This window comes from Cnephaeus nilssonii (assembly GCF_951640355.1).
Source record: "Cnephaeus nilssonii genome assembly, chromosome: 10".
In the NCBI taxonomy this organism is placed as follows: domain Eukaryota; kingdom Metazoa; phylum Chordata; class Mammalia; order Chiroptera; family Vespertilionidae; genus Cnephaeus; species Cnephaeus nilssonii.
Window position 1 is genome coordinate 77,212,224 of NC_137081.1, and position 14,600 is coordinate 77,226,823.

At 43.4% G+C, this 14,600-nt stretch overlaps 1 protein-coding gene across 4 annotated transcripts in view; it reads right to left on the bottom strand.

Annotated features, from left to right (window-relative positions):
* Nucleotides 1–14,600, bottom strand: part of MGAT5 (alpha-1,6-mannosylglycoprotein 6-beta-N-acetylglucosaminyltransferase) — a 383,255-nt gene that overhangs the window by 171,211 nt on the left and 197,444 nt on the right. The gene's annotated exons all lie outside the window — the stretch shown is intronic.

Consider the following 14,600-nt stretch of genomic DNA (forward strand, 5'->3'; position numbering starts at 1 on the left):
CTCCACTAGGAAGCTACAGCTTCACACACTCCACAGAGGACCTCTAAGTCCTCAAAGTGGACAGGGAGGCTCATTAACCAGTCATTACCAGGTAAGGAATAAAATAGGAAAAATTCCTATGCTAGGTGCATGGCCAGTAGAATTCAAGATTGCACAGGGTGAGATGCTTCCAATATGAGACATGCAGGAACCAAGTTGGCAACCATAGAGACCTGTCAGTCTAGCCTGGGAAAGGATAGGATTGGATAAGGGGGAAAGAACTCTGGAAGATTAGGAAATGGATTGTTGTGTGTGGGTTTTTTTTGTTTGTTTGTTTGTTTTGGGGGGGTTGGAATGCAGCCCCAGTTCACAAAAGAATGGTAAAAAAACAGTCTGAAAAAAAAACACTTGGTCCTTCCCAAATCCGAGATAATATAATCCTAGCTTAACAAAGAATGTGCCTTTCTCTCTCTGTCTCTGTCTCTCTTTTTTCTCTCTCTCTCTCCTGTTCTCCTTGCACATTTAGTAGCAGCCATACGGGTCTAGGGTCCTTGGCACACTGCTGTGGCTCCAAAGGACTAAGCTTTAATATGGCATAGAATCTCTGGACACTAGTCATTGTTCATGGCTTGGAGAAGACAAGGCTGGACTATTTCCACAGTGGGACATGATGGAAATGAGACATTGAGAATCTGGGGGCAGCCTTCTATTTCCACCCAAAATAAATCTTACCATGCCACAATCTCTTTTATGTGGGTTCCTGGAATGCTTTCCTTGTGATCTTGTGAAATAACACTATTTCCACCAGTGAGAGAAATATGGTATACTAGAGGCTTGGTGCATGAATTTGTGCACCAGTGGGGTCCCTTGGCCTGGCCTGAGGGATCAGGCCAAAACCGGCTCTCCAACATCCCCCGAGGGGTCCCAGATTGTGAGAGGGCGCAGGCCAAGCCAAGGGACCCCACCAGGCATGATCGGGGCCAGGGAGGGACGTGGGAGGTTGGCCAGCCAGGCAGGGACCGCGGGAGGGCTCCAGGGTGTGTTTGGCCCATATCGCTCAGTCCCAGTCAGCCGGACCCCAGCAGCAAGCTAACCTACCAGTCAGAGCATCTGCCCCGTGATAGCGACTGGTCAACCAGGCAACTGTCTGCCCCCTGGTGGTCAGTGAACATCATAGCGAGCGGTTGAGCGGACTTAGCATATTATTAGCATATTACGCTTTGATTGGTTGAACGGTCTACTGGACAACCAGACACTTAGCATATTAGGCTTGTATTATATCTAGCTATATAAAAGCCTAAGCGACCATCGCAACCGAAATGGACGACCCAGCAGGCTACGTGGGTCAACCAGGCCAGCAGAGGGGTCATTGAGGGGTGACCAAATGACTGAGCAGCAGGCTGAATGGGGCGACCAGGCCAGCAGGGGGGTTAGTGAGGGACGACCAAACGACTGAACAGCAGGCTGCATGGGGCGACCAGGCCAGCAGGGGGGTTAGTGAGGGGCAACCAAACGACCAAGCAGCAGGCTGCGTGTGGAGACCAGGCCAGCAGGGAGGTTAGTGACAGACGACCAAACAACTGAATAAGCAGGCTGCGTGGGGTGACCAGGCCCGCAGGGGGGGTTAGTGAGGGACGACCAAACGACTAAATAGCAGGCTGCGTGGGGTGACCAGGCCGGTGGGGGGGTTAGTCAGGGATGACCAAACTACTGAACAGCAGGCTGCGTGGGGCGACTAGGCCAGCAGAGTGGGGGGGTGAGGGGCAACCAGGCCGGCAGGGGGGGCAGTTGGCGGCGACCAGGCCGGCAGGGGGGGCAGTTAGGGGTGACCAGGCTGGTGGGGGAGGGCAGTAAGAGGTGACCAGGCCAGCAGGGGCAGAGGGTGCAGTTGGGGGCGACCAGGCCAGCGGGGGGGGGGGGCAGTTGGGGGCGATTAGGCTGGCAGTGGGGGCAGTGAGGGGTGACCAGGCCGGCGGGGGTGGGGGGGGGGAGGGGCAGTTAGGGGTGACCAGGCAGGCAGGCAGGTGAGCGATTAGGAGCCAGTGGTCCAGGACTGTGACAGGGATGTCCAACTGCCAGTTTAGGCCCAATCCCCGGGATTGGGCCTATACCGGCAGTAGGACATCCCCCAGGGGTCCCGAATTAGAGAGGGTGCAGTCTGAGCTGAGGGGACACACCCCCATGCCCAAATTTCATGCACTGGGCCTCTAGTAGGATTATATTAGTAATTTCTAAATGTTAAACCAACCCTGCATTCCTGGGATAATTTCAATTATTCATGATATATAATCCTTTTTTACATATGTTGCCAGATTCAGGTTCCAAATGTCTTAAAAATGTTTATGTCTGTGTTCATAGGCATCCATAGTCTGTAGTTTGATTTATCTATGATGTCTTTGTTTGGCTTTCGTGTACAGGTAACCCTGGGCTCACAGAATGGGCTGGGAAGAATTCCTTCCTCCAATATTTTATGAAAAGTCTGTGAAGGATTGGTATTATTTCCTCTTTAAATATTTGACAGAATGCAGTAATGAAGCCATGTGAGCCCAGCCTTTTCTCTTTAGAAAGAATCCTAATTAGTAATTCAAATTCTTGTTATTGAGCTATTCAGAAGCTTTTAAGTCACTATAGATGTAACATTTTGATTTATAAGATATTTGGTCTTTATCCATGTTTCCTGGCTGACAGCTCCCCAAACCATTGGAATTTCCCAAATGTTGAGAGTGATAAAAGGTGTCTTTTATTATGTTAATGAGGTGGCTTTTGGGCCCCATCCAAGGGTAGGGGCTGGATGCCAGGAGAATCAGTCATTGGATTAAATGGTTGGAACTTTCAGTCCCAGCTCCCCACACTCCCACCTCTGGGGAGGGAAAAGGGGTTAAAGATTGAGTTCAACTGCCAGTGACTTAGTCAATCATGACTATGAACTGAAGCTTCCATACAAACACAGGAAGACAGCTCATTGATCCTCTTTTTCAGAGACCTTCCACTTTGGGGAACCAGAAAGCTTCCATGTGCCACCTTGCTGGGCTCCAAGTTCCAGGAGGGCAGGAGCTCCTTTGTTTGGGACCTCACCCTATGCATATCTTCATCTGGCTCTTGATTTGTATCCTTTACTATGCTTTGTAATAAATCAGTAATCTGATGAGTAAACGGGTTTTCCTGAGTTCTGTGAGCCATACTAGAAAAGTAATCAAACCCAAAGAGAGGGTCCTTAGAACCTCCAATTTGTAGCCAGAATCACAGGTAACAGTGTGGGCTTGCAACTGGTGTCTGAGGTGTGTGTGTGGTGGGGGGTGGGCAGTTTTATAGGACTAAATCCTTAGCCTGTGAAATGTGATGCTATCCCTGGGTAGATGTGTCAGAACTGAGCTGAATTCTCAGACACCCTGCTGAGTTTTCTTGTATATCATTGAGTTTCTTGATAACTGCAATCTTGAATTCTGTCATTTAAATCATACTCTTCTAAGGCTTTGAGTTTGGTTTCTGGAGACTTTGTATTTCCTTTCTGTGCTCTCAAGTTGTCTTAGGTATTTGATGGATTGTTTCTCTGAGCATTTGAGATAGTGATCTTTTTTCATGTGTAGATACTATTTTGCTCCTGACAATTCAGCAGATTGATAGGTAGGGTACTTTTGTTTTCCACTAATGGTACCATAGTGTAAGTATTTGTTGCCTCTTACCTGCACTATCTGTACCTCTGGGATCACTGTGGAGTTGAATCACTTTGACTAAGTAAGGAAAGTGTTGCTGGTAGGTGGCCTCTCTGTGACCAGCTCTCCTTGGTAATGATGCACCACTCCTGTGGTAGGAGGATGTGGTGGGGGCTGGTTGTAATAATTCCCAGAGCTACCTCCTTTTTCCACAGTAAATTTGGCTCTTCCTGGGTGTGTAGGGGAGAGGAGGCAGGTTCACCATCCTGTGGCTTTGTTGCTCCCCTGCCAGTAATGGCTGTGAACTCTGCTGTTCAGTTTAAAGTTTCCCAGACACCTCTACCTCATTCTGCTGCAATGGGGTGGGGAAGGGAGATGCCTAATTTAGGAGAGAAATTGCTTCTGCCCATCTTATACTCCAGGCTGTAGTGTGAGGGCTATAGCCTAACTTCTTCCAGGCTTCCATGTTCCATAGAGCCATGGTGGGCATTGAACTAAATCTGCAGCCACCACTGTCCCTCATCCCCACCACCTCCTCTACTCATTCTAATACACCCACCTTCATATGCCCCAATGCATGGGTCTATCAGACTGTGTGTGTTAAACAGGGGATCCTTTGTTGAGGCATAGTTGTCTAACTTTTGTAAATTTAAGAAACAATGGAGCCCTCCCACTCTGCTATGATGTTGATGTCACTCTCAAGAACTAACTTTTGGTTTCATTGATTTTCTCTATTGTTTTGATTTCTATTTCATTGATTTTTCACTCTAATCTTTTTTAAAAATATATTTTTATTGATTTCAGAGAGGAAGGAAGAGGGAGAGAGAGATAGAAACACCAATGATGAGAGAGAATCATTGATCAGCTGCCTCCTGCACACCCCACACTGGGGATCAAGCCCACAATCCGGGCTTGTGCCCTGACCCAGAATTGAAGCGTGACCTCCTGGTTCATAGGTTGACGCTCAACCACTGAGCCATGCCAGCTGGGTGATTTTCACTCTCATCTTTATTATTTCCTGACTTCTGCTTGCTTTGGGTTTTTACTCTGCTCTTCTTTTTCTAGTTTCTTAGTGTATAAGCTTATGTTATTGGAATCTTTCACCTTTTCAAATATAAGTTCTTAAACTTACCAATCATTAATATATGTTATAAACCCAACAATATTATATTTACAGAATTTTGAAGAAGCAAAGAAAAATGTATTTCTATCTAGCTACACTCTTTTACATTTACCCATTTACACCTTCTCTGGTGTTCGTTTCTTTGTGTAAATTCAAGTTACCATCCAGTATCATTTCCTCTTAGCCCAAGGACATCGTTTAGTTTTCGCAGACGTGCTTGGCAACAAATTCTCTGAGTTTTTCATTTGACTGGGAATGTCTTCATTTTGCCTTCACTACTGAATAATAGTTTTGCTGGAAAAAAAATTAAGTGCTAGTTTGTTTTTAACTAGCACTTTGTATAACATTGTCTTATACTCTTCATTGTTTCTGATGTGATGAGTTGTTTTTCTCTTATTGCTTTCAAGATTTTCTCTTTGTCTTTCAAAGACTATGTTGAGGCATAGTTGAGGCATAGTTGACTATGATGTGTCTACATGTGAATCTGTGTTTACTAGGTGTACCAGTTAATGATGTGGATTTTTTTCAATAGATGGAGTACACATATGTTGATATATATGCAATTTTGATATGTATGCTATTTTCTTGTATTGACAACAAGCTTCAAAACTTCATATGTCAAATTTGCTTAAGGTATTAACATCATAGAGATTTTTCCACTTAAAAATGTCAAATTTGGCCGTAACCGGTTTGGCTCAGTGGATAGAGCGTTGGCCTGCAGACTGAAAGGTCCCACGTTCGATTCCGGTCAAGGGCATGTACCTTGGTTGCGGGCACATCCCAGTAGGAGGTGTGCAGGAGGCAGCTTATCAATGTCTCTCTCTCATCGATGTTTCTAACTCTCTATCCCTCTCCCTTCCTCTCTGTAAAAAACATAAAAAAATTAAAAAATAAAAAAAATCAATAAAATATATATTTTTTTAAATGTCAAATTTGGTGCCAAAAAAAGAGCATTTGCAGGAAGTTTTAATTCATTACTTTATTTTGAAGAAAAAGCTATCGTATACTTCGGGAAACTTATGGTGAACTTGCTCCATCTCAAGATACTTGTAAACCCTGGTTTAAACACTTTAAAAGTGATGACTTTGATGTGAAAGACAAAGAACGTCCAGGTCAACCGAAAAAGTTTGAAGACCAACAATTACAAGCATTATTGGATGAAAATGCGTGTCAAACTCAAAAACAACTCGCAGAAAGATGAAACATTGCTCAGCAAACAATTTCTGATCATTTATAAGCAATGGGAAAGATTTTAAAGGAAAGAAAATGGGTGCCACATCGACTGAATGAAAGACAAATGGAAAACTGAAAAGTCATCAGTAAAATGTTGCTTCAATGGCATGAAAGAACGTCTTTTTTGCATCGAACTGTGACTGGAGATGAAAAGTGGATTTATTTTGAGAATCCCAAACCCACAAAATCATGGTTGATCCAGGTCAACCATCAACATCGACTGCAAGGCCAAATTGCTTCAGAAAGAAGACAATGCTCTGCGTTTGGTGAGATCAGGAAGGTGTGGTGTATTATGAGCTTCTAAAACCAGGTGAAACTGTTAATACTGATCGCTACTGACAACAAATAATCAGTTTGAACCACACTTTGATCGTAAAACGACCAGAATTTGCCAGAAGACAGAGCAAAGTCGTTTTGCTTCATGATAATGTACCATCACACACTTCAAAACCAGTTAAATACACATTAAAAGATCTTGCCTGGGAAATATTAACCCACCCACCGTATTCACCAGACCTTGCTCCTTCAGATTACCACTTGTTCCGATCGATGGCACACGCACTTTCTGAGAAGCACTTCAAAACATACGAAGAAGTGGAAAATTGGGTCTCTGAATGGTTTGCCTCAAAACAAGAAAAGTTCTATTGGGACAATATCCACAAATTACCTGAAAGATGGGGGAAATGTGTAGCTAGCAATGGACATTACTTTGAATAAAGCACTTTTGATGTTTCTTTTGAAATTATCATGTTTTCTTTGATTACAAAATCCGCCATTATTAACCAGTACAACTAGTATACTACTTGGAGTTCATTTGAGCATCTTGATCAGATTAATATTACTTATTAAATTTTCAGCTATTATAACTTGAAATTGTTTTTTTCTGCCCCTTTCTCTCTTCTTCTAGGGCTCCTGTTACACATATATTAGTACTAGAGGCCTGGTACATGAAATTCATGCACGGCATAGGGTCCCTAGGCCTGGCTGGAGATCAGGGCCAATGTGTGGGGCGACTGGCGGGGCGATCGGGGTGCCCCCGCTGGCACCTGCCTTTGCCAGTCTGGTGCCGCCTGCTTGCCAATTCTGCCCCAGCTGCCGGTCACCTCCCTCTGCGGGACAAGCAGTGGGGCGATTGGGGGGCCCCTGCTGGCACTCGCCTTGGCTGGCCTGGAGCCTGCGGTCTGGGGGCAGCTCCCACGTCGAACATCTGCCCCCTGGTGGTCAGTGCACATCATAGCAACCGGGCATTCCACCAGTGTTTCCGCCATTCGGTCAATTTGCATATTAGGCTTTTACTATATAGGACTAGAGGCCCAGTGCATGAAATTCGTGCATTGGGGGAGGTGTCCCTCAGCCTGGCCTGCGCCCTCTCACAGTCTGGGACCCCTCGAGGGATGTCCAACTACTAGTAGGCGGCCATCGATCTCACAGTCCAGGATCCCTCACTCCTTACCGCCTGCCTGCTTGCTGCTCCTTAATGCTTGGCTCGCTGCTCCTTAGCGCTGCTGCAGAGGTGGGAGAGGCTTCCGCCACTGCCACTGCGCTTGCCAGCCATGAGCCCAGCTTCTGGCAGAGCAGCGCTCCCCCTGTGGGAGTGCACTGACTACCAGGAGGCAGCTCCTGCGTTGAGTGTTTGCCCCCTGGTGTTCAGTGAGCATTATAGTGACCGTTCGTTCTGCTGTAACGGTTGCTTAGGCTTTTATTATATAGATGCTTGAATTCATACAGGTTTCTCATCATTCCTTTTATAGTCTTTCTTCAGTTTGGATAATTTCCATTTATCTACTTTGAGGTCCACTAATTATTTCTTTCAACATCTCTAATACTGCATGAGCCTCTTATATGAATTTTTCATTTCAGCTATTTTACTTTTGAACTCGAGAATTTCCACTTGGTTATTTTATATAGTTTCCCTCTTTGTTGTGATTTTCTACTTATAGAGTAATTGTTGAGATACTTTCCTTCAATTTTTAAACATGGTTTTCTTTAGTTCTTATAGTAACTGCTTTGAAGGCTCTATCTGCTAAGGTTAAGATCTGAATTACTCAGAGATAGCTTTTATTAACTGTTTTTCCCCTCTTATTATAATTACTTTGTTTCTTTGCATGTCTCATAATTTTTTGCTGAAACTAGGCATTTTAGATATATATTGTAGCAGCTCTGGGTTCTGACTTTCCCCCTGAGAGTTGCTGTTGGTATTATTTTGTTTGTTTAGTAATTTGCTTAGACTGAATCTATGGAATCTGTTTCCTCCATAATCTCCATAATGTTTGGCTGTTGAATTTGCTCATGGTTTTTTTGCATTTGTTTTTTAATTCCTTTTTTTTTTTTTTTAAGCCTAGAGTCCTAAGGATCACTCCTGGGTCTTCAAGCTCAGTAATCAACCAATAATTGGTTGCAAGTTGTGTATAAACACCTCAAGACAGCAAGCTTTCCACCCTCTAGCAATGAATCTGTGTGTCTATTGGTAGACCATTCAATAATCAGAAGTATTTAAAACTATCCTTTATTTTCTGCCATACCTACTTGTGCATGCATACAGGTTCATGGTCAGATAAGGATGAGTGGACACTGTAGAATCTCCCAAGCAGAGTCATAGAGAGCTTATCAAAGCTCCTTGTGGCTTTCTCTCTCCAGATATCCATACTATTATCTGGCTAATCTTTTGTTTCACTGCTTGCCCCAAACCAGAAGGTAACCTCAGTCTAACTGAGCCAGTGGTATTCACATTCATTTGCCAAGATCAGTACTGTTACTGAATGGACATGGGACTTTTCTGTGCTCCCCTCCAAATCAAGTCAAGCCGCTCTCTATCAAGGAAGCTGCTGGCTTTCTTAGCCCTGAAATGATTATATTCAAGTTTTATCCAGTTTTGTCATTGCCTTTTTTGTAGAGGATCGGCCAAGCTACTCGCTCTGCCATACTGAAAGTCCTGCCTCCAACATAAACTGTGTTTATTTACAAAAAATCTACAAATAAGTTAGTCATAATCACTAGTTTGGGAAATCAAAATTTTCATCCTCCCTTTTCTGGATTCTAGAGCTTTTACCATTTGAAAAAAAAAAAGTTTTCTTTTCCTAATCAAATAGCAAGTTTATTTTAGGAAAGTAAAATAAATAACAGGTGAATGAGAGGTTACATGACATAGTTGGATTACTACCTCTACAGAATAAGGTCAGCTGTATAAAAAGATTCTCTATAAGGAATAAGGAAAGTGGTTTTTCTTTCAAGTATTAAACTTAATTCCACGGGGTGAAAAGGGCAAAAAAGAGAGTGGTAAAAAGAAAGAGGAAGGAAAATAACCTTAAGTTCTAGTGATATGCTAGAAAGGGGTGGGGTGGGGGGCAAATATTTAACCTTCCATCAATAAAAACTTGAAGCCAAGAATATTAAGAACAGGAAATTCAGGGGCGGGGCGGAGAATGAAGCCAGCAACTCCCTCAATACCAAACCAAGTAATTTAATATTTGGTGTTTATTAGTGCCCACAAATTCTTGACATTGACTTCCAGGTATAGATAGTTATATATGATCATAGTGAATAGTTAAGTTGTATATTATTTTTTAAGTACCTGGTATCCATCCCCAATTCCCTAAAATATAGCCCTATAAAAAACATGACTCAAATACAGTTGGTTCTGTCTATCCTGCTGCACAAAATTTAATGAATTCAGTCTGTTCCCACTCTCTTCTCCCTCCATCTCACCTCTTTGCCTAAATGGCCAAGATCATGGTATTTCTTTTTCCAGTCAAAATTCAAATAAGAACAAACGTGTGCTTAAGGCTGCCAAATATTACTATATGAACCGCTCCTTGTTTCTAAATGATTTCACCTCACTTCCTAACTCCCAAATAAAGCTGAAGTCATTTTTGGGTCCCACTTCAAATACTAAGCCCATAACTTCTTATGATTTGGAAGGAATGTTGTGAAACCATCTAACCTGTCTCCTGATCCTGAAGCAGAACTCAGATGAAGAGAGGGGAGCACTTGTTGTGTAAAGGTAAAGCGAGCTACTGAAATACAAACTGCAATGTGGTGTAACTCAAGCTTCCCGAAACCACTGCCAGGTTTCAGAGCTGCCCAGGAGAAACTCCAAACAACCCTTTCCTGTTTGCTTGAAGCCAGTGACATTGCCAACAAGCCACTATCAGGCCACTGCTGTTGTGTTGCTCTGGCAATCTTGGGAGAGAATCTGTATGATGTGTCAAAATGGAATAAATATTCTTATTAAGTGATAATGAAACTACCTATTAAAATTAAGACAGAGAAGAAAGAGTGAGAATAAAAGAGGAGGCCAATATTTTCAACACCATAAAGATTTATTTCCCATTATATCCTATTTCAAAGCTCTAACATTTGGGAATGAATTACTGAAAGAGGACCCCAAGATGATCATGTTTTCCCTACCTGCCTGATGAAAGCCCACTGACCCGCCAATTCCCAGCAGCCTCAGCAGATATCTTGCACAACCCAGCTCTACTATCTTCGACTTATAAGTAGCTTAACCATAACTTCTAGAATTTTCTGGCCACTCCAAGTTTCCAATTGCTCTTTTCTTGCATTTTTTACTAGTAAATCCCTTAAGAGTCACCAAATGTCAATAAATGCATGGGACACCCAAACTTACATGTCTGGACCTTTTCTAAAACCCTCAGCATATAGCACTACAACCCCCTTATGCAATAGGATGTACCGGGAATAAAAAGCCTTTGCTACACTATATATTTCTAAGTTTTACTCAGAAATATGAATATTATACCCGAATGCTTAATCCTAGTGGTTTCTGGGGGGAAAAAACAACATCTGGCATCCCAATAAAATCCCATGGTGAGACCCTATGTTATCACTTGGAAACAGATGAAAATAAAAACAAAAACATTAAAATGAAGACAGTGACTGTCCTGCCAGCGTGGAGATCTTCCTACCACTTGGAGGGTCCATGGCGCCAGACAACAGCTGCTGCCCTTAAAAATGCCTGAAACAGTGCAGCCCAGCCACCATGAAAGAAGGTAGAACTCAATTTCATCTCTCTCCTCTATTTGCCCCTCACTCACAGGCAAAAGGGTTGGGGCCACCAGAAGAGAGGATAGGATCTCTTCAGTGAATGGGAAAGGCTGTGTGAAGCAGCCCGAGTAAGTCTCTGCAGATCTGCCATCCCTCCATTTGGACAGTGAAAACCCAGAAAAAGAGCAGGCAGGCAGCTGGGAGGGGAGCCCTTCCGCCTCCCCACTGTCTCTCTCCTCCACATGGTGGTCTGGGGCTGTGCTTAAAGGATGAGGTAGTGAGGCCCAAAGCGGGTCCCACCTCCTTCCAGCAAAGCCTCAGTCACAGCCCTGAGAGCCACTGCATATCCCCTGTCAGCTAACTGCAGCTTCCAGGGGCTCCACCACTACCTAAAAAGGCAGTTTTCCAGCTTGCTTTTCTTCAATTTAAAGTAAGAGAGAGGAGGAGGAATAGAAAGAGGATAGGAAAGAGGAAGAGAAGGGTAGATACATGGAGCAAAGAGAAAGAAAAAGAAGGGAGAAAAGCACCTACTCATATTGACACCTGCAGGCTTACCTTATTCTCCACCCCCTACTCCCCCTCCCCGGCCCCACCACATTTATACTAAAATCACAGCACGAGTAACCAGCCCAATGCTTGGAACCAAGTGACCACTGATAATGGATTCCTTTGCAATTTAATGAATCAGCCATCCATTTTCAATTTTCATATTTTCCACTCAATAACTAGTACACTTATAAATGCATATTATAAAAACATACAGGAGGGGCCAGGGTGCACAGTGGGCTCCAAAATGAATTATAATTAAATGAGAATAGGTTACCTTTCATGTGTGAAGGTCTATTAAAGACTCGTGCTCCCCTGGAGGGATGCTTGCTCCCTATTTTTGACAGTCACAGCAATGAGTTTGCCTTAAGCCAGGTGTATATATGGGGAGGAATAAGTGGGGGCCATGACCTCCTCCATCTAAAAGGTATTTGGAGACCCCACCTTGAAACATGACCTTCCCAGTACCTGCCTTTCTTACCAACTTTGATATCTGCCTCAACTGCAGTGGCTTTTCAAAGAGCTGTCAGAGTGGAAAGTCATATAATATGTCATTTCCCCCCTCCTGCCCTCCCCCTGCCCCCCATGTGTCCTGAAGAGACACAGCACAACTGATGGTTATAAAAGTTGCTTATGGAACAGAAACGTTCAAATGGAAATTCAGTCCCAGCTGTGGCCCAAGGCAAAAAACAAATAGGAAGAGAGGTCCTAATGGGGGGAAGGGGGGACCACTCAATGATGTCTGGGACCATAGACTTGGCTGGGGTGGGGTGGGGTGGGGGTGGTGGGAAGGGATAAATAAAAATTCCATTAAAATCATAAAAGTTTGGAGTTGGAAGACCTTAGAGAAAACCCAAATGCTCTCATTTCAAAAATAAAAAACCAGAACGTGGCTTTATCCCCACGTAAAAACTACGAATCATTCACAGAGCTGGCAACAAAAGCAAGCCCTCCTGTTACCCGAAGCAGGGACTGGGAAGAGCATGGAGTTGGGTCTCAGGTGTCTCCTTAGGGCAGGGGATCTGGAGGGAACAACACTCCTCAAGTTCTCCTGCGAAAAAGAATTAGGGGGGCTATTCTGCTACTGCTTTCTGGTCTACCTTTCCTGAGGCACGCCCCGTTCCGAAGACACAGACCCAACCTGAAATCACTTCTCTACATGAGGCAATGTTTACCTGCCACGGTAAAGTAATGTCTCCATTTTACTCCTTCATTCTGAGTGTGCCCAACCTTTTCACAAATTAAACACATCAAACTCCAAACAAAATTAAAAAATGGTATGATCATCTATGCCAGTGGTCGGCAAACTCATTAGTCAACAGAGCCAAATATCAACAGTACAACGATTGAAATTTCTTTTGAGAGCCAAATTTTTTAAACTTAAACTTCTTCTAAAGCCAATTCTTCAAAATAGACTCGCCCAGGCCGTGGTATTTTGTGGAAGAGCCACACTCAAGGGGCCTAAGAGCCGCATGTGGCTCACGAGCCGCGGTTTGCCGACCACTGATCTATGCCAACCACTCCACCTGACACAGCCTACCAGGTGAACCAACTTGAGATGGCAACCTTCTAGATAAACAGTCATGGGAGTTTTCAGAATGGGCAAAACTCCATAACTGATGATGAAAGGAGAGACGAAGCACCATGCTTAATGCAATCACCAAATACAGAGCATCAAGCAGGGCCCAAGTTTTATATGCTTTTAGAAAAAATTGACACTGAATGGGAGACGATATTTGCAAAAAACAGTGCTGGCAGAGGTTAATATCCAAAATATATAAAGAACTCATACAACTCAACACCAAAACAAACAATCCAATCAAAAACTGGGCAAAAGACTTGAACAGACACTCCTCCCAAGAAGATATACTAGTACAAGTAACCAACAGATATATGAAAAGATGCTCAACTTCCCTAGCTATTATGGAAGTGAGATACCACCTCACACCTGTTAGAATGGCTTTTATCAACAAGGTAAGTAATAGCAAGAGTTGGAGAGGTTGTGGAGAAAAAGGATCCCTCATTCACTGCTGGAGGCAATGTAACCCGGACAGCCAGTATGGAGGTTCCTCCCATGACTCAGCAATCCCTCTTCTAAGTATCTACCTGAAAAATTTGAAAACATTTATTCTCAAAGATATATGTACCCCTATGTCCAATGCAGCATTATTCACCATAGCCAAGATATGGAAACAACCAACATATCCTTTGATACAGGATTGAATAAAGAAAATGTGGTATGAATGGATCTTGAGAATATCATGCTAAGCAAAATAAGTCAGTCAGAAAAAGCTAAGAACCATATGATTTCACTCATATGTGGGATACAAAACTGAAACTCATAGACACAGACAACAGTATGGTGGTTACCAGTGGAGGGTAGTAAAGGGTAACGTAGGCCAAATATGTGGAGACAGAAGACGATTTGACTTAGGGTGGTGGGCATGCAATATACAGATCATGTATCATAGAAATCTACACTTGAAACCTACATAATCTCATTAACCAATATCACCCCAATAAATTTAATTTTTAAAAAGTAAAAAAATATTGACCGAACAAGTAATCACAGCAGCTGCTATCACAATTAGTATGAATATGTTCTCAGGGCATCCAGCACACGACCCTTGCTTGGCCTATAGAGCTCTCACCCTCATATCCTTGCTCAACACACTCTGGCCAAACTGGCCTCACTCTGACCTGCAGATATGCTAGGAAATGTCCTGATTCCCAGACTCTCTCCTGCTGTACCCTCTGTCTTCAATTCTGACTCAAACAGCACCCCCTCAGAGGCCTTACCAAGCCAGCATAAATGCATCTTCAACCCATCCCAGGTAATGTTCTTTTTAAAAAAATTTATTTTTTCTCTCTTTATTGATTAAGGTATTACATATGTGTCCTTATCCCCCCATTCCCTCCCTACGCCCCCACTCATGCCCTCACCCCCCTGGTGTCTGTGTCAATTGGTTAAGCTTATATGCATGCATACAAGTCCTTTGGGTAATGTTCTCTTAATCCTGCTTTGTGTTTTTGTAGTGCACTTATCTCCACTTGATGTTATT